The sequence below is a fragment of the Apostichopus japonicus genome, chromosome 7 (assembly GCF_037975245.1).
Source record: "Apostichopus japonicus isolate 1M-3 chromosome 7, ASM3797524v1, whole genome shotgun sequence".
NCBI classification, from domain to species: domain Eukaryota; kingdom Metazoa; phylum Echinodermata; class Holothuroidea; order Aspidochirotida; family Stichopodidae; genus Apostichopus; species Apostichopus japonicus.
Genome location: NC_092567.1, coordinates 9582550 through 9602150, shown reverse-complemented (window position 1 = coordinate 9602150; position 19601 = coordinate 9582550). Strand labels below are relative to the sequence as shown.

At 40.1% G+C, this 19601-nt stretch overlaps 1 protein-coding gene and 1 long non-coding RNA gene across 4 annotated transcripts in view; both read right to left on the bottom strand.

Annotated features, from left to right (window-relative positions):
• LOC139970053 (uncharacterized) overlaps positions 1 to 19601 on the bottom strand; it is a 491924-nt gene that overhangs the window by 106488 nt on the left and 365835 nt on the right. The window lies entirely within an intron of this gene.
• On the bottom strand, positions 390 to 19590 carry LOC139970118 (uncharacterized). Of its 3 annotated transcripts, XR_011794023.1 has the most exons (4): positions 19318 to 19590; positions 18785 to 18946; positions 6696 to 7278; positions 3296 to 4210 (listed from the first exon to the last, which is right to left on the bottom strand). It is a non-coding gene; the product is annotated as an uncharacterized lncRNA (long non-coding RNA). The 3 variants fall into 3 exon arrangements; XR_011794024.1 differs by lacking the exons at positions 18785 to 18946; positions 19318 to 19590 and adding an exon at positions 8927 to 10473 and having other exon boundaries at positions 390 to 4202; positions 6433 to 7278; XR_011794022.1 differs by lacking the exons at positions 18785 to 18946; positions 19318 to 19590 and adding an exon at positions 8927 to 10473 and having other exon boundaries at positions 390 to 4210.

Genomic DNA, 19601 nt, shown 5'->3' with positions numbered 1-19601 from the left:
TTGCTGAGATTTATCTTCGTCCCTATTGGCTGCTCCGGTCAAGTTAGCTTTGGCTCACATGCTGCATGAGAAGGAGTTGGCCTGACCTGGAGAATAGACATCCTCTGGAGCCATCTAAGAGAGATGACAATTCCTGGAACGACGATGAAGAGGTTCCCAATGCTCGCCAAGGTTGCAGAAGTGGTCCTCACCATCCCACATTCCAACGCTGGAGAAGAAAGGGTCTTCTCCGTTATCCGCAAAATCAAGCGGGATGACCGTGGGATGCTGCAACTCGAGGGCTCTCTCTCTTCCCTTCTCATGATCAATCTTCCAGGACCATGCCACAACTATGAGCCTTCAAAACAAGACCTGAAAGATGCTAAGAAGGCTACATAGCTCTACAACACAAAGCAACTTTGAGTTCTTACACTTACAAGAGTAGTGCGTTTGCCATGGTGGTGGTGGAAAACACCGAGTGGGAGAGGTGTTGGTACTAGAGATTGAGAAGTGCGCTTCAATTTCCGATATAAATGTTCAATTATGTTAGCAAGTGATTACTGAGTTCAATAATATATATATGATGATGAAATTCTCAATATAAAATTACTCAGAGAAACTGAAAAAGAATGCACCATTTTGCATCTAGGCATTCAAAAATACGAAAAAGTTTCCCCTTAGACCCCTCCCCCACTGCCGCTGATCACACTCAAAAATTTTCCTCAATGTTGGAAAATCTGCATGCCCGATTTTCGGGAACAGTCCCCGTATCAAATGTTTTGTCCCCCGATTTTCAAGTGTCCCGAAAATGTCCCAGATTTGATTTCCCAAAAAATTATATTCAACGGATTTACAAATGTTGAAAAATCTACCTTCCTGCCTGTTATACTTTAATTACACATCAATCATTAAAAACAGAGACGTACGCAAATACCTTGCACAGACAATTGCAGAGACCAAAACAAGAACTACTTTAATGTAGGGTAAGCCTATCCAGGCTATCCTACTATAATGTAGGGTAGGTCTATCCAACTATATACGCAGCCGCAATGTACAAACATGACTGTGCTTCCACTGATCTACACAATATGTGCTTCCCATGACATAAACGTTGTGTTACTCCTGTGCTGATCTATAGGCCTGCTCTTGATTATGTCATGTCTGTGCTCTACCAGATTAACATTGTCCAAAAGCGGAGGGGCACACATTCCACCTTCTACATGTCTACATTTTGTCCTAGATTCCTATTCAGTGTGGTCAGTTTACATTATAAGTGAATTGTAACAAAAGGACATCGGTGTTCTGCCATAGAGATGGATACAAGATCCAACAATCTTTTTGGTTTCGATGATAATCGCAATCTTGTGGGCGTTTTTGACGCCCAGCTTGAAAATCATGATATCTGAAGAAGGGAGGGTTAGACCATTTTCATATTTGGTGTGTAGAAGGACCACATTGAGTACAAGAATCACATTGGTTTTTGTGGAGGTCATTTGGGGTCACCAGGGTCATTATCAAAACCTTGTAACAGGATATCTGAAGGTAAGCTTGGACAGATCTCATATTTATTAGGTATATGAGCCACATTGAGTACAAGAGGTCTATAGGTTTGGGTGAAGGTCAGAGGTCATTTGGGGTCATCAGAGGTCAAATTGTGAAAACCTTGTAAACATGATATCTCAATATTGGTAGCTTGGAAAAATGTACTTGGTATGAAGGTGTATAACATTGAGTACAAAAAAAATGATTTTGGTGGAGGTCAAAGGTCATTTGAGGGACCACGGAGGGGTGGTTAATGGTCATTTAGGGTACGTGTTCATATTCAGGAAGTGACAGCCACGAAACAGCCAGGTGGCCTACTGCTCTTCAAAACCTAAAAAGCTTGTTTTAGGTGTGAATGGAAAAAAAGAAAGAAAAAAACTACTTCTACTGATATTTCCTTCATTCCATAGATATCGTAATAGAAACTGGGGAGATTGTAACTCATTCTCATAAGCATTGTCATATCCACCCTGTCTTAAAAAAAACCTGCACTGGCTACCTGTAAAATATCGTAATATGTATAAAATTCTCCTTATTGTTTATAAATCACTTAATGGACATGGTCCAATGTATATTTCTAGCTTATTACATATTTATGTCCCCTCTCGTAATCTAAGATCCAGCTCTCAATTTTTGATTATCTGAAATTAAGTCCAAACATTCTTGGGGGGTAGGTCATTTATTGTTTCTGCCCCTCGCTTATGGAACCAACTCCCCTTAAAAATCAGACAAGCATCTACTCTCTCTAACTTTAAGAATAGCATCAAATCCCACTTAATGACGAAAGCTCTTATATAATCTTGAACAATTAAGTTTTTCTTCTGTCATTGTTTTTGTATTATTTTGTATTGTTTGTATAATTTCTAATTGTCAATTGCGCCATGAACATTATTTGAGTGGTTTGTGCGCATTATAAGTCGTAGTATTATTATTATTTTTATTATCAATTAGTATGGATCCCTCAGTTAAGTAGCAGCATACGCAACGATACGTAGTTCAATAAGTCTTTAGAGTTGATTACTGCGATTGTGTCCCCAAGAGCTCTACAGTATAGGTTGAAAGTAAACTTGTCTCTGTCGCGTACCTTATAAAACTAGAGTCTTAACTTGTCTCTTTAGCCGGGGTCACACTACAGCGATATCGGATCGGAAACTGATCCGACATAAAAATCGCTCATATAAATCGGATTAGGGGAACAGGTCACACTACAGCGATATTTAAAAGGAGTGCGTATTGTATGTAGCAACCTGTATGCGCGCGTACGTCTGAACTTCAATGCAATTCAGTTATTAAGTGAGAAACATGGCAGACCACGAAATGGACGAAGATATGCTCCTCTATCAATTATGGAGGAGTAAACGTGAAAGATGTCCAGTGAAAGACGGGAGGAGCTCGGTGACTATCACACTCTGGTAAAAGAACTGTCTAGTCACGAGCACAAGTTCCACAACTATACTTTAGATCAGTTTAACAACATATTGGACCTAAGATAATCTAAAAAAACTAGGGACCCGTGAGCTCCGAAAACCAATTTCTGTTCGTCTAAGATTGGCGATTTGTCTAAGGTAAGCAAACGTTGATATTGTCGTAATGAAGTCTACTTAAGGCAAAACTTACCACTGGCAGTGGCGTAGCCAGCAGGGGGTGGGGGACGTGACGCGATTGGCGACTGTAAAAATCAAAGGGGTAAAACAAAAGTGTACTCGAACCTGGGGGATATGGCCGATGTTGCGGGCAGGGTGGGGGGGGGGAGGGTATTTATGCGTATATATTGTTTTTTTTTTCAATATGTGATATAACCGGATGGTTTTCAACCGCGCAGGCGCTTTCATTATTTGTAAAAAAAATCCCCAAAAAGTTATAAACTTTTGAATTAAAAAAAGAGGAAAAATTCGTACATGAATGTATAGTGGAAATGGTAGCACCATTTTGCATTTAGGCCCTTTTCGAAAAACAAAAATAGCATGTTAATTAGCTTGATCGCCAAAAGAAACAAAGGGTTTTGCTTTTATCGCGTTAATAGATAACTAGTATTATATGCAACACGGGTCAGTGCACGCAATTTAGATTTTTCAAAAGGGGAGGGGGACACCCCTCCTCTTATACCCCACACCCAGGATGGCAATCCACCGCTTATGCTTGAAAATGGGGACAGAAATTTGAATCTGCCCCCCCCCCCCAACCTTCACACCAAAAACCTGGCTACGCCCCTGTATGTGTGTGCGTGTATAGATTACAATTTACTTAACAAAATTTAGTTTTAATAGATCTACCAATCATTTATTCCCCTTATTAATGTATTAATATCAACGATTTCAGGAATGATTAACAGTTGTGCTGTATTCCAGGTATTTCAAGTTCCCGTGTAGAAGGCGTATGGATCACCGGAATTTGGTAAGACATTGATAACTGCAGAACTGTCAATCACTGTCGAAGTCGAATATGTTAATGAGGTAAATAGACGATATGTCGATATAAACTGGTATGTAGGATTAAATGGACTTATACCGATTTTAAACTGGTATACGTCGATTTAAACTGGTGTTAGTCCATTTAACTCGATATATACCGGTTTAAATGGGTCTATGATGTTTCCCTTGATCCGATACAGATGACACGCCATATAGCACCTTTCGCTTCTGGTTCCATACCTTTTATCCCTTCTTTTTTTTAAAACTCATCTCAAAAGCTCAGTGGCGTAGCTAGGATTTTTTGAGTGGGGGGGCCATGGGGGGGCTGTTCTTTCTTGTGGGGGGGCCGGAGGTTACTATCTAAGCGGAGCGCCACCTTGGTTGGCGCGGAGCGTACAGAGAAAATTTGAGATTTCAGCACCCCCCAGATCGCAGGAGATGGCACCTGTCAGGCAAAATAGCAACCAAAAAGATGTGCAACTTTGGTGACAGAAATGCCCAAAAAAAATTTCTCTTTCATGCTGACTGGCCTTGCCAACTCAGCCAGACTTTTAACTTGAGGGAAATTGGCATCATTTGTCGTTTCAAGGTGTCAAGGCCTTTCTCCTAACTCAAACCCCTGTGGGCTACCGGTAGGTTTGTAGGATATGCCCATATGTGGACTTAAATAGCATTAGAGGAAGGGGATGGAAGACTAACACGCATCGATGTTTCGGTAATGGTCCAAATTGGTGGCTCGGTGCTAATTAGGCCATTTATTGGGTTTTTTGAGGCAGCTGTCATCAGAATCTGGGTTTTTGTGCCAATCGATGACCGATAACATGTATTGGTATGTAAATTTCTTCTTCATATATCTAGCAACACTCTAAAAACAAATGAGTGGATTTCATTCCATTGGGGTGATCACTCGGCGCACTTCAAATTAAGAGTGAAATTTAACTCTATTGGAGTTATCCCTCACTCCTAATATGAGTGAATATAACTCTATTAGGAGTCAAGATTTACTCCAATGGAGTGGAAATTCACTCTTATACCGGAATGTGCTCAGTGATCACTCCCATGGAGTGAAATTCACCTATGTTTTTATCAGTACAGTACAGTGCATATCATCATAGACGTACTACGTACGTTCGTATATCAGACGCACTCAATACCAAGATACGATATGGTCCTGGAGAAATAATTTCCACTCATCATTTTTTAAGGCGATACAGTAGTGAGTAGTGAACAGGCATAGCCGCATGTTTGCAGGAATTTCAGAATTACCAATATTTTATATCTCTACCAGTAGTGGAAAAACATGTTTCGACAGATTCGTGGGCATAAAGTAAGTAGTTTTGTGGAATATTCAATGACATATCAGAGGCGGATGCAGGGTTTGTGACAGGGGGGATCTGACTGGTCCAGCCGTGCCTGAACGTAAGACTATCTAAGCGGAGCGCCATCATCGGTTGGCGCGGAGCGTACAAGAAATTTTTTGGCTTTACAAACCCCCCAGATGGCCGGAAACGGCACTTCCCGAGTATTCTAAGCTGCATGTACCTAGCCTGAAAATATGGATCTCATGTCTGCAATTTCTCAATTTATGAGAAAAAAACAATCTATGAAATATGGTATTACATATCAGATGAGTTGAGATGATACAAAAATCATAATGCCTTTAGCCCCCAATCCCCTCCCGTTCCGTCACCACTGTTTGATGCAGGGCCGGATCCAGGATTTTGGAAGGGTGAGGGGTTTGCTCATGAAAAATTCGTTAGCGCATCCTAGCAGCCTACCGCTCTGTAACCTCACCGCCCAAAAAAATTTGAACACCACATCAATTTTGAAACTTTTCTGTCTGAAAATTGAGATTGTAAGACATTTTTGGCACGTGTAGCACGCGTGCACACTATAGTTCATTTGACGGAAAAGACACACCTGGCTGACTTGTGAGGATAACCGCTTTTCTGACGTCCTACATGTTTAAAATTGGCGTTTAATTTATTTTTTTCTCTCTCTTTTTTTTCTCTTTTTTTTTGGCCAAGAGCAGGGGGGGGGTCCGGACCCCCTGGATCCGCACCTGCATATATTTATTTGACTCGAGGCAATATATGAATACCTGATACCTCGGCTCAGTACAAACGGTGCCAATCTTTTGATAGATTGTTGCGCTAGGTGGAAGCACTGAACATATTCAGCAGATATCGATATCGCGCAGCACAACAAGGTTCGTGGTGTATGGTCGCAATCGTCGCATCGACCATTGCCATGCCATGCTGTGTGACCATTCTCATGATTACTACAGATATTGTATTATTCTTATTCTACCAGATGCAGACGAGAAAATTGTGTAGGCTCTATTTCCCAAATTATTGAGCAAAAAATATTAGTGAATCGCACTTATTTTTTTTTTTACAACATTTTTTTTTACCCCATTCCCAGTGGGGGGGCCAGTGGGGGGGCCAGCCGATTTCATGGGGGGCCTCGGCCCCCCCTGGCCCCCCCGTAGCTACGCCACTGCAAAAGCTGGAAGTAAAGAATTATGACAAAAAGTCAGATAGAAAACTCCTCGATTGCAAAGCTTGAAACTTAGAAAAATGAAGTTCCTAAAGCAAGTCACGAAACCTCTTTTTTGGTCATTTTAGAAAGTTTAATATGTCGTGCAGCATATTTTCATTAAAATACTAGCCCCTGATTTGTAATATCACCTACTTAATAGAACATACAACATGGGGTACTTTTGGTAGGTATACCTTATAAATAGTGCATGGTTTATCATACCTATAATTGATCTTAACTTCTGCTTGATCCGTCTAAGTTGTATCCATAAGATGATCAGGGACTACATCAGTCGCTGTCGCACGCACAAGAGATGGATCAATTTCACTCTTGTGCCGCGGGACAGCAACCCACGTAATCAACCTTTGAATACAACAGAACAGCATTTGTCGAATCATGAAGTCACTTCCTCTTCATAGTACTTGTCATAGCCTCCCGTACTTTTGCTCGATTCTATGTAGCATTGTTCTCAAGGAACATGGTTAACACGTCGTGTGCTGTAAGCGTCTCTCTCAGTCAGTATGGTCTCTAAATGTCGTGTAGTCCAGCGCACAGACATCTAGAAACAAAGGCAGTAATGCTATCACTTTTTCATCGCGGTCAAGTTTGCGAAACTGTCCATCGACTTCCAGCGTTGAAGTGGTCGTTGAATCCGTGTAGCTGCAGCCAACCAAATAACGTTCTTAAAGTATGGCAGGAACTTATGCACAATGTTGATACTATATTGAAGCCAGGGAACACCGTTCACACCAAAACTGGGGTGATTGGAACATTCTCGGTCTTAGGGTTCGCCTTGCTATTGGATCTGTCAACAAATGATCAATATTGCTTGTCTGACTGTACTTTATCAATATCGTTTATTTCAATGTTAAATGTTTATGTTGGAGTATTGCATGTAAAGCATTAACTAACTTAACTTGTCCTACCAACAGTTAATACATGTTTGATTCCTTAGATCACAAGCAGTCCTCACAGACGTACACTGTACAAGTATTGTGTTATCACAACCTGCAAAGAAACTCAGTATGGGATTCTTTAATGCAGTGATTGTGTCAACCCACATGCAGAAGCAGCAAACTAAATTTCTTTATTTCAATCTAGTATAGTAATGTTCATACAGCCTACGTACTCAGTAGGTTGGTGAAATGGCCTTCTAATGAAAATTAAAGGGTTTTACTTCAGTATACAAATACCTTGCGGCGTTGACAGGGTTCTCAGTTGACGAAACAATAACTTCTTTCAAATGTTCGTCATGCCACTGACTATTATCTTCATTTTTAGATTAAAACAACCATTTGAGCAAAAATAGTTCCAATGTTCCGTACATTATACTCTTACAACAGTTTTTCTGTACATGACAACACCGACGTGTCCCAACAAGACATACACCCTATTACGATGAGAGGGCGCCAACCAATACATTCATCCACGTTTATAATGCTACAAAAAGAAGCCTGAAGTAAACCCATATACCACACTTAGTCTTGTCCATAGTCCTACAATGGAACTGATATAACAGGAAATTCAGGGAGAAAGTGCAGTGAATTTGGTAAAACCTGTCTCGTGATATAACTCAAAATTGAAAGAGGCACGTGAAGGCCACTATGTCTGATACATACATAGCCGTGTATCAATGATATGCTGTACTGTTGGATGAGTACACATGCAATGTGTATTGACATATACTCGTCTGTTTAGTCTACAGGTCAAAAAAACACGGAGAATGTGACGTGGGCAGAGGAACTCCGGGATCTGAACGCCTTTATCCACATTGATTTATGATCTCATGCTGCACTGTACGTAAAAGCCTTACTCTCTTAGTGATAAACTGTATCTGTCTACAACTAAAAACTCGATCAGCGCGTAGGTCTGAAAACACCGGTAAATGGGATTAGAATTTGTATCATGACGCCACGGTTTTGGTTAGACTGACGTTAACTCGGTATTAATCATTGAGTCATGTTATGAAGTTCCTTGCTACCGGTGACTTTATTCTACAGCTCTCTATGCTGCCTTGAAATTCATAGGCGATAAAAGACTGCCCGCAAAATGTCCCATAGAAGTTCGTTCGGATAAATATTGTTGTTCTTAAAGTAACAATGTTACATAAAGGCCTATATTTCACCTTTAATTAACCTCAAATTTATGCCCAAATTTATAAAGGCAAGATAACGTATTTAAACAAAGTAAAACATTCAATTTATTTTTACATTGCAGCCTTGTTGTTAATGGATATTAGACCGACACAGGCTGAACGTGCTGGCACAATAGTTGGTAGTATGCAATATTGTAAATTAATATGTGGAAATAAAAGACAAGTATAAATCTTGACGATAGGCAAATATAAAAATAAAAGATAAATAATCAGCAAAATTATACAGCAAAGAAACGTTAGAAATAGTGTTAATTTGTGACTGAACATAGACAAGTATATATAGGCTACTGTATCTTACCTTCAAACAAAGAAAGTGTTTGAGTATAGCACAATATGTGTCGGTTATACACCAGCTGCAAGCATGGCTATGTCCTGATGAAATATCACCATGCACCTTGATCAAATCCATTTCCACAAATCAAATGTGAGGTAATTCTTACTGGCTGCTCTTTTTAATTACTTCTAAAGCTTCGGTTGTGAAACAACATCTCACATCACGGACCATTTTCGTTACTAATTAACAGGAATATAATATAATATCTACTCGCTTATATAGTTTGCACACCGCCCTTATGTAGCACCATGTTTGCTTTGTATGAGATGCCTGTCTAGCAGAGTTCAGTATTACGAACACGACCTAATGATTCAACGGTTCGTGACGCCTCTATGCCGCAATGTTTACTGTAAGAAAACATTAGATTAAAGGATTATATTTTTTTTTTCAATTTCGTTTATGATGACCTAACTGCAGGCAATGCTGGTCATAGGTCATGATATACAGGAGTATGTACAGAGGTCAACTTTTCCTCATGGTCATCTTTTAGATACATATGAAGTTATCTTTCATTCAGCTGGAGCGAGGAAAGTGATTGGGAGTCAGAGTTTATAAGAACCAGCTGCCTATATATTAAGTTGATAACATATATACATTTATTATATGTACGTCTATATCATCTCTCATGTAACATTCTCGACACTGGAACTTCAAGATAAGCGGTGAAACAAGAAAGGTAAGAACTACCCCCAAAAGCCACCTCAAGTTCCCCATTCCACTGGCTCCATAGCTATGATGATTAGACATGCAAGTCTTAACTGAGAGACAATGAACCATATAAGACCGGTGAAGACGGTGTTGGTAGGAATCACAACAGAATTACGATGGCATCCAAGTGTCGTCTACAAGTACTATAGCATGGCTCTCTGACGTAATCTCTCTCTCACGTAAACCATGCTATGTATATAATGTTGCTATCTCTCTTCATCCCTGGTTATAGGGCATTACATACTGACAAACCCAAGTCTATCATAAATAGGGACTTAGCGCCGCATATGTTGCAAACTAGCACTGAGTGAGATTGTCTCACTGATGGCCTATACACAAGGTGAGTAACCCAACCATTAGGGGCGTAGCGAAGGGGTTTTTGTTGGGGGGTGTGAAGAATTTGATTTGCCGACGGATCTGGAAGTGGTGACTGAAATGGGGGAGGGGTCTAAGGGGAGGTGGTGTCCCCCTCCCCTTTGGAAAATTTTTAGTTTTGAAACGTCCTTAGATGCAATCTGGTGTATATTTTAAGTCAAATTTGATTTGCCGACGGATCTGGAAGTGTTGACTGAAATGGGGGAGGGGTCTCATTTTTAGTTTTGAAACGTCCTTAGATGCAATCTGGTGCATATTTTAAGTCAAATTTGGCACGGAAGAAGCTCCCGTTCTCCTTTTTCTATTCAGCTTTCCTTCTTTCTTCCCCTTCCGCTCTCTTCACCTTTTCTCCTTTTGCCGACAGACCCAAAATTTGCCGACAGCGACCCAATTATTGGGGGGTGTGACACCCCCCACACCCCCCCCCCCCCCGCTCGCTACGCCCCTGCCAACCATTAGGCTACTTTGCCGGGCAGAAAAGAATACATTAGTAATGGAAATAGGCCAACTAATGACCACAAAAAAAGAGGAAAAAACAACAACCTCAAAACAAAGAAAAAACACTTCATCACGTGTAACAAGATATCTCGGGGAAAAAATGAGAAATGAAAAATTCCTTGTATTTAGCAGACCTCTGTAAACATCATTCGTACTACAGACATACCATAGCATACGCCTAGTACTTGAAATATTCACCAAAAAACAAAAACACTCGGCAAATAAAAAAGAAAGTATTGTGACTGTGTCTTTACTTATAGGTATAATGCAGACATACCCAGGTTTCATCATCAAAGTATCGTTTGATCACACTGATTATGCAGCCATTATTCTCAATGTACAGATGTACTAAGTTCGCCTATATAATGACGCACAGTGGTGCACATGCATGTGTATGGGTCTTCATGAAATGAAACTCATTGCAGGCTGTATTAGACTCATATGTTTTACACAGATGCCCTTGAACTTTGTTCACAGTTTGTAGATATGAACTGTGCTCACTGTAATCAGTCAGACTTTAATAAATCACCTATTTTAGTTTTTGTTTCTCCCACCCATCATGTACTGCACGTAGACACTGCATAGTAACCTAGAGACTATATGCACAATGGACAGATACAGGTGCTCGTGTGTAGATTCCGCGTCATTATGAATGATGATTTTCAGACAATGTCAATTTGTTCTTCTCACATCGGAAGCATGTGATAGTCTCATAATGGATGTGATGTTGCATATAAGTAATATTTCAATCAGCTGATACCTTCCTCTGCTATATATAGACGACAAACCACCATTGGACAAAGGATCCGTTCCCCAAAATCATGAACATATATACACAGTACATTACTTATATGAATACATTATCTGTGTAGTATCAGATAGACAATATAATCATCCACAATGAAATATTTCAAGTTACCAGCAATGACAGACAGCTAACCTGACCTAGTCATAATTAACCTTAACTCGACCTTCGTGGTTTATTGTAACATTTTCCCTCCACCGTTTAAGTGAAAATTAATACACTGAATTGTATATCCTCGTGCAAAATGTATACATATATTTGTAATAAGCAACAGAACACTATAGGTATAGGCTTATAGGAACACATTCATGGCAGAGGAGATGACTTAATTTTCTGTCCACGAAGACTCATACCAATATATTTGTGGCTGGTAAAGATTGTAATTGTGACCAAAGCCTTGACTTTGATTCATATCATGATCGGTATTGCTAAACCTAAACAGTTTTTAATGTCCAATTTCCAATTTTGTTTCACACAAGCAACAAGTAAACGATTGGTCTGTATATGAAATATGGTGATGACAACATATGTGGATGGAAGAGTTCAGGACATATACGACCAAAAGACTTAAAAATCAGGGACGAAAAGTGCTCAATATGTTGAGAGAAAAAAGAAAGAAATAAAAACACGATTATTTACCAAAAGTGTTCATGGCAACCTTTCTATTGCTACAGCCTGTACCGAATGGTAGAAACATATCACATAGCAGGCATCGATTTCAAAGATGGAGGGATTCGGGCGAACATGTGACCTTCATGACACTGAAGGTCACGATGTGCTGTTTCTGTTCCTACAACACTTTGCAATGACCTATATTAGGCACACAAGTGCTCTTACAGCAATGTTAGCAAAAAGTATTGAATATCGATGTCATATCTAAAATAAACCTAACTGGCCTGATCAATCCTACCCTCCCCCACCCCCCAGCCCTCATCCGACTCCCGTATGAGATCCCAATAAAGTTAAACGTTTCCGTGAAACTTTACGGAAACGACTCATCTTCTAGCAGTAGCCTAAGTTCAATTTCGTTTACAAAGGTCCGAATTTACTAAATACATCTATAGCAACATGCAGCAAACTTCGATGCCAAAAATAAGCTGCATATCTCGGTGATCCACTTGATTCCAAACATACAAACACCATATTATACAAAAGAGGAAAGAAAAGAAAAGAAATTACACAGAAATTGATACTTCATGACTTAATGTACTAGACTATAGGTTCATCGAAGATTGTAGTGTTAAATAGAGTCACATCAAACAGCAGTAAGAAAGGAACAAACTTCCATGCAAAGAATTGCAAGGCCGCAACAAATCATGTAGGCCTATAACAACCATATAGCTATAATTATGATTAAAGGCAGTGCACGTCTTCTCTTATGAAGCCTCTGTGGGATACTAGGGACTATATGTAAGCTACAGTATATCATAAACAGTATGAGGCTACGTTTATGACCTGCTTGATTGGTCCAGGGAGTGGTACCGTGATCGTCACATTGCCCCATTTCTAAAGTATCCGTAATTTGAAAAGTAATCCTGAATGGTGACAATACGCCGGTAGTTTCGAATACATGATCAGAAACGAGATAGCATCTGATCCCCCGTTCCTGTCCCTCCTCAATTATAGGCACATTAATGCACATATCAATATCCCCACAGCTGTACATAGCATATATCATTTGTGGTGCATTCCAATAAGGTTACACTATAAGTACGTAAATAGAACAGTTTACGATGTTTATAAAAACATTTTAAAATATGCAAGTGTTTCCGTATTTAAGTTAATATGTAGATATTTTTTACTTGTCTGTTGAAGTTATATAGTTATAGTTTCGAATGCCAATCCAAGGCGGCAATAGGCCTGCCTACATTATATAATGAACCTCGACAGCAATCCAAACACATATAGTGAAATACTGGAGAACCAACAAGACATCAACCTTCAGGCGCGTATCCAGGATTTTCTAACCCGGGCGCGAATTACTATCTAAGCGGAGCGCCACCATCGGTTGGCGCGCAGCGTACAAGATAATTTCTAGTTTTGACACCCCCCCCCCCCCCGATCACCGGAAATGGCACTTCTCGGGCTTGAAAATGACCAACTAGATGTTCATTATTGTCTAAGTAGCCAAGTATTTTCACAATATTTTGTTCTCTCCATCCGTTACCTTTTTGAAGATTGTCACCAGTCACACATCATGTTCGACCTTATCGCATCTCCTGTGGATCATTGCTTTTGTAGGTGATTCTACGTCGCGGCCCACTTTTCAAGGATTTAAGCCCATTATTCGTTCAGAATTTGAAAATTCACATTTCTCGTGTAATCAATTCACTTGTAATCATACCCATAATGTTGCACAAAATTTCATCTATGGACAGCCAATACAGAAAAACCTCCATGTTTAGAAATGTTTGTCCGGGAAATTTCGAAAATTCAGATACAGTTAACATATTGGTGCAAGGGCGCAGATCAGTCTTGGATAATGGTGGGGTGCGTGTCTGTTCTCTGATACTATCTAAGCGGAGCGCGACCATGGGTTCGCGCGTAGCGTACAAGAAGTTTTTGGCAAATACTCCACCCAGATCACCGGAAACAACATTTCCCAGACTCAATGATGCTCCCATGCCTCCTTAAGTTTTAGATCTCGTGGCTTAGAAATTTAGTTTGGGGAAATGCATGGGCGCCTGCATAAAAAAAATCAGGGAAAAAAAATAATCCAAGTAGACTTTTGTAAACGATGGGTCTGGTTTTGTAACTCATCGGGAAGCGATTAGAGGGGTGGGCGTAGGTTGTGGGGCGCGCGTTTTCATGCAGATGGGAACAATCTCAAAAATTGATGGGTGCGTTCATCCCCCCCCCCCTCGCCGGAAATGATACGCTTTTGGATCCACTACATGATATTCACATGGAATGTGCTCAATTCTCAAATCGCATGCGGAATTTATTTTTAGATTCATTGTATGAGTTACGGTACTAGGGGTGGGGTAACAATTAGCATTCAGTTCGCGTTGTATAACATTTTAATTCTGCATGGCAGTGTTGCATCGAAAGACATATGTCTAGTGCAGTGAGCATATATAGATCCTGGGCTAATACCGAAGTCATGTTCCCCGACGACTCGGTCGAGTTCAAGACCAACCACAGTTGGTTAAATAGCACAATTTCTACAATTTTTTTTAAGGCGTCCATACACACACACGCGTCATGATATACTATATATAGTATATATATATATATATATATATATATATATATATATATATATATATATAGGCCTATATATATTTATATATATACATATACATATATATATATATATATATATATATATATATATGTATATATATATATATATATATATATATATATATATATATATATATATATATATATATATATATATATATATATATATATATATACATTAGTGAGATAGGAAAATTGGAATCGTCACAAATGGAGTTGTAGGTGTAAGGGGTAAGCTGAGGCGCACGCCCCTTCCGAAATCCTCGATCCGTCACTGGCTACCCTGTGTATATAATAGGGATCAGAGCTGTAATTATGACTGTTCCTCTTTATCTTCCCTGTGTCTAGGCGTTTTTCTTTTACTCCCTACTTTTCTCCTTTTTCTCTCCTTCTTCTTTTTCTTTTTCCTTCCTTCCTCTCCTTCCTCCTCTTCCCCCCCTCTTTTTCCCTTTTTTCTTCTCTTTTTTTTCTCTCCTCTTTTTCTTACCCGGGGGGCTTGCGCCCCCAACGCCCCCCTGGATACGCGCCTGACCTTCAACCACTTCTGATTACATTCACCATGTAAGTAATTTTACAACTTGACTGCATATCAATTCCTTTCTTTCTAAAATGCACACTAAACATCCTTCAAAATAGCCCTCTTACTGACCAACGCGTATGACTCATCACCTTGACCGAAAATCCTGTGGCTCTGTGCGGACAAGTTGTTTGGACTATTTCATTCATCAGGGGGGTCTTAAACGGTGTTTCTATAATTATAGGATTGCATTAGATAAATTAATTGGTACTTACTTGCTTCAACATTTTATGATATTATTCCACGGTCATATTCTTTGAAATAATATAAAGTTCAATAAAATATGACGTTTTGAAAGCGAAACTCGGCTGTGGCGATGTAGGTGAACACTGTGCATTGCGTAGCTGTACCCTATTGCAGAGTACAGGATACACATATTACGTAACGGCGTGCCCGCCGAAGAAAGCGAAACTTGTGTTTTTCTTAGAAGACATTCGATTGGATTGTACTTGGTCCGATTGAAGATAGTGACCAATGAAAATGAATTTAACATCAATGTAAAGTTAAGAAAAAATCCTTTCCAAAACCGTTTGAACTAAATTTGTTAATGAATATTCAAGAGGATGGTTACGCAAACAAAGTACGGCTATCAAATGGTGATTTTCTTCAGTATTTACTGTGTGTTATCAATGAGGGTTTTTAGTTCGATATTTATTAACCTTGCATCGTAAATCACCGAAGTCCGGTGGAATTTTGAACTGTATTGTTAAGAAAATAACAGAATTTGAGAGACAACACATTTCTCTGTTTAGTGCCGTTTGAACTAAATTTTTTCGGTATTAACTTTTCACGCTATGGCTGTAGGAAAATGGTCTATATGGTAAAGTCATAGGCCTAAAACTGCGGTGGTCGAACTCAGTTCGCGTGCCGCACAAGGAATGGCGCTAAAGAATTGATATGAGAATATCATAAAGGCTTATAAAATAAATAAAGATATATACTATATATATATACTATACAGAATACGTTACATGATCACTGAATACAAATATTTTAACCAAAATATGCTCCAAGTCTTGTGATCAGGCCTGACGAAGGGTGTGTGTCGGGGAGGGGGGGTGCTCACAGGGAGTACAGCCGGGGCCAATTTGGGTCCCAGGAGATTGGGAAAATATCGGATAACATAAAACATAATATTTCTCATTTTCATAATATAGGTCTACTTCAGGAACCATGAAGCGTACAAAACCGGGGATGACAACAATTATCGTCCCGGGCTCGACCTGGCTACCGACGCCTCTGGTTGCGATTGGAACCATTGGAGTTACAGTAGTAGAATGCCAACTAATTAATTTGGATTTACCATTCAGGTCTATGTATACACGGGGTCGATGAGAAAATCGAGTTTCGATGTAGAAATTGTTCACAGACAAGTCAATGAATGTTAATCGTACATATAAATGAATTAAGCATTAATTCATTGCTATCTAAAGCACACTGAATTCATTTGTCAAAATCGAGTGTGTTACATCGATGAAGTTTTGAAAATCATTAACGAGTTATTTTCATCAGGAATGATGGTATAGACCAGGCGCGGCGGAACGGAAAAATTATTGGGGGGGGGGGCTAATGTGTGGACACTATCTAAGCGGAGCGCCACCATCGGTTGGCGCGGAGCGTACAAGAAAATTTTGGGTTTTTTCAAACCCCCAGATGGCCGGAAACGGCACTTCCCGAGTGTTTTATGCTTCGAATACCAACCCCTAGAATATGGGTCTTAAGCCTGCAATTTCTCAGATTGCACGAAAGTCTGTGAAAACATTGTAATTTGTATAATCGATTGTGTTTTAAGAGAGTAGCTATTACTCGAAGTGTACTCGCAAAGACGTTTTTGAGTGTAGTAAGGGCAGTGGCGGAGCTAGGGTATTGGTCAGGGGGGGGGGCAAGAATAGTCTGTAGGGGCGCTTTCGACACTATCTAAGCGGAGCGCCACCACAGGTTGGCGCGGAGCGGTCAGAAAATTTTTGAGTAAAGACACTCCCTAGATTGCAGGAAATCACCCTTTCGGGCCTTACTAATTTGCAGATAAACGGAGAATAAATAGGTGTCGTCGCCATTTTGTCGGAAAATTACACTAACAGAATATGACAAGTGTCAATAGGTATACTAGAGCGCAATAAAATAGTCAATAATCGCGAATAAGTAAAAAAGTAGTGAAAAGCTGAAAAGGGCGCCAGCAGTCCATTTGAGTCCGTCGGGGGGGGGGGGCCATCCGCCCCTGACTGTATATATGGACGCTCCGCCACTAAGTAAGGGGTGTTGGAGAACTGGCTGAAATGAGGCAAGTCATTGGCCTAAGACAAAGTTGTGTTACGCTTACCGGTACTCACACTAACTTCTTCCCCTTTTCACGGGGCGTGAAGACGCGGTTGGGGTGACAATGTGGTCTATAGCCAGGGGACGGGCCAAGGGTGCCCCAGCAATTACTAAAATTATTACACCTATATAGTATACGTGTGCATCGGACAGATCGACAAGTATGCATTGAAAAATGGGCAGATGCACTTTTCAGAACCTTGGTAAATATTGGGGGGGGGCTTATCATGCATTTGCCCCCTCAACTTTTTCATTGGGGGGGCTGAGCCCCCCCAAGCCCCCCCCCCCCGGTTCCGCCGCCACTGGTATAGACACAACATCGTGAATGTTTAAATATTACATAATTATATGCTGCACGTCTGTTGGAGGAATCACACACTACAACGTGAAATTACTTTTAACAATAATCATGCATAGCCTACATCATAAGTAAAAGATCATCCATGCAGGCAGGTATAGCTGTTCACCCGATATAGGATAGTTTATGCCACTATCCGTTCTGACTGATACTTATAGCTCGTACAGATATTAGGCGGGTAGCTCCTGCAAACTCTACGCCGATACGTATCGGCGTTGAAATCGGATTTTATTCGCAAATGGTGACAGTATTGGTCGATGTGATCTAACGTTCTATATTTTGAGTCATATTTTTATCCGTATATTTCTAACAAATAGGCCTATATTATAAGACTTTGAGAAGAGATTGACTCCAAATTATAACATTTTCATCAGTATATTGACTTATACAAGAATGGAAACAATCCACAGGTTATTGTAACAAAGTTGTGGGATATAGCCTACCCGTAAACTTTACCGATATAAATAAGCCAACAAACATATCAAAATATGAAAATATTGTGCATATAGGGGACTTACTATATCAGAAGTTATTTCACAAATTATTATAATAGGCCTACACGTCTGCTGGAAGAACAACGTTATAACTTGCCGCAATAATATGGCTGGCACCTTTTGAATAATGAGTCCGTGAAGTGTACTATCCTATTACAATTATAGGTCTGGCAAAGCGTTGCACATCGCAACCGCTTTTACTCAAATTTGCTTCTTTTCCTTACTATGGCATTTTAATACGCAAACATTGCTATGGCCTGCAAGGAACTGTACGTTATAAATACACCAACTTGGCTGATCCAGGGAAGGTTCACGGGAGGCTTCGGTGGATCCTTCTTCTGTTTGTTGTTTGCTACCAAATATTAGATGCAAATACTGAATTTGGCCCAAACAATTGAAGGCCACATAGTGAAAATTTTTAATACGCTTCACGGGCATGTCTTACCTTCAGTACCAACGTATCGATGTTCTTATGCACTGTTTGGGCCTTTACGTACGTTGCTGAAGAAATTTCGGTAGGTGGCCTAAATTTCTACCAATATTTGTCTCCCGGCCGGGTACCTCTTCGGAGAAATCCTAGATCCGCCACTGGTATTGTAAATGGTTACTGCGAGTAGAGAGACCAAGTTTTGTTGCTCTCTATAAAAGGAACTACAGGTGATGTGTACTTCATGTGTAGGGTACTGCCATTGACTCTATACCGCTGGGTATTGAAAGGTATGCCAACATTCACAGGCTTAGCACTTGTTCAGCCACCCAATCCCATATCCCGCCTTACCTTTTTAAATGAGGCCAATGTGTGGAAAATTGATATTGATTATTTTTAAGCCTACGTACAATTGTGACATTAATAGTGTGCCACACGAGTTATTAATAAAGCTTTGTCTCATTACGCTATACTCTAGCTTGCCTACAAGTGTTACCGCGCAAATTCGTTTTCAACTGAGTAATTGGCAAATAGGACACACCACATCTTACCTCTGGGAGAATCACCGCACACTTCACGGTGACAATATGCATTTCACGCAGTTCCACGGTTCAGGATACTAGATCCCTCAGACAGTACGTATTTGAAAAGACATCATGCGCACTTCGTCCACGTGTCGGTAAATAGAGGGTTGTGAAACTCTTGTAGTTGTTATCTCACGGCGTTGTCCTCGGTTATGAAAGTTCAAAGATTGTCATTATCTAAACGATAAATGAAGCATCAAATTACAGCAGTTCACGTTTTGCACGTACGCTATTGCCATATTTGGCAGGGG